Below are 1829 nucleotides of genomic sequence, written 5' to 3' on the forward strand. Positions count from 1 at the left end.
TGGCTCAGGATCTCTTGTCCTCAACCTGGAGGTTGAGATTTTTGTCCTTCATCTGGGCAAGTGCAGCAGAAGCAACCAACAGTGGCCCTGCAGCTTAATAATTATGTTACTATCGGACCAGGCAGTGGCTCACACCTATAAGCCCAGCACTTTGGGAGGCCGAGGCAGGTGAATCACAAGGTCAGGAGTTTGAGACCAGCCTGGCTAACATGGTAAAACCCTGTCTCTATTAAAAATACAAAAAATTAGCTGGGCGTGGTGGTGCATGCCTGTAGTCCCAGCTACTCGGGAGGCTGAGGCAGGAGAATCGCTTGAACCTGGGAGGCAGAGCTTGCAGTGAACCGAGATCACACCACTGCACTCCAGCCTGGGTGAGAGAGCGAGACTCTATCTCAAAATAATAATAATAAATAATAATTTTGTTACTGTCAAACCATTCTGGGGCTGAATGAGTTTCCTACTGCTGTGTAACTAACGACCTCACATTTAGCTGCTTAAAACACCCATTTCTTATCACAAGTTCTGTGGGCCAGGAGTCCTGGCACAGAAGACCGGGGCCTCTACTCAGGATCTTACAAGGTGCCGGCTAGGCTGCATTCTCAACTGGAACTTGGGGTCCTCTCCAAGCTAACCTGGTTGTTGGCAGAATGCGGTTCTTTGCAGCTGTGGACTAAGGTCCCCTTTTTCTCGACTGTCTGCCAGCATGTGAGGAGCCTGCACTCACAGTTCCTTGCCAATGGCCCTCTCTCTACTTGGCAACTGATATGGTTAGGCTTTGTGTCCCCACCCAAATCTCATCTTGAATTGTAATCCCCATAATCCCCATGTGTCAAGCAAGAGGGGTGGAGGTAACTGAATCATGAGGGCGGTTTCCCCCATGCTGTTCTGATGATAGTGAGTTCTCACAAGATCTGATGTTTTTTTTTTTTTTTTCGAGACGGAGTCTTGCTTTGTCGCCCAGGCTGGAGTGTAGTGGCACGATCTCGGCTCACTGCAAGCTCCACCTCCCGGGTTCACGCCATTCTCCTGCCTCAGCCTCCCGAGTAGCTGGGACTACAGGCGCCCACTACCACGCCCGGCTAATTTTTTGTATTTTTAGTAGAGACGGGGTTTCACCGTGTTAGCCAGGATGGTCTCGATCTCCTGACCTCATGATCCGCCCGCCTCGGCCTCCCAAAGTGCTGGGATTACAGGCGTGAGCCACCGCGCCCGGCCTATCTGATGGTTTTATAAGGGGCCCTTCCTCCTTTGCTCAGCATGTCTCCTCCCTGCCACCTTGTGAAGAAGGTGTCTTGCTTCCCCTTCGCCTTCCGCCATGATTGTAAGTTGCCTGAGGCCTCCCCAGCCATGCAGAACTGTGAGTCAATTAAACCTCTTCCCTTTAAAAATTACCCAGTCTCGGGCAGTTCTTTATAGTAGTATGAAAACAGACTAATACAGCACTTACTTCTTCACGGCTAGCAAGAGAAATTCTTCTCTAGTTCTTTTAAAGGATCAACTGATTGGGTCAAGCCTACTGAGGATAATCTCCCTTTTAATTAACTTCAAGTCCATTAGGGACTTTAATTACATCTGCAAAATCCCTTCACTTTTGCCACAGAAGGTAACCTAATCACAGTAGGGATTATCCCATCACATTCACAGGTCCTGCTGAAACTCAAAGGGGTTATTATACAAGGGCATGAGTCACTAGGGGTCATCTTAGACCTGTGTATAAAAGGGGCTCTGGAGCCAAACTTCAATTAGCCAAACAAACAACTAAAATCCACCAGCAGGGACTAGGATAAGCAAAGCAAACTTGGAGAATCAAATCAAGTTTCAAGGACAGA

This window comes from Gorilla gorilla, chromosome 18, assembly GCF_029281585.2.
Source record: "Gorilla gorilla gorilla isolate KB3781 chromosome 18, NHGRI_mGorGor1-v2.1_pri, whole genome shotgun sequence".
Classification (NCBI taxonomy): domain Eukaryota; kingdom Metazoa; phylum Chordata; class Mammalia; order Primates; family Hominidae; genus Gorilla; species Gorilla gorilla.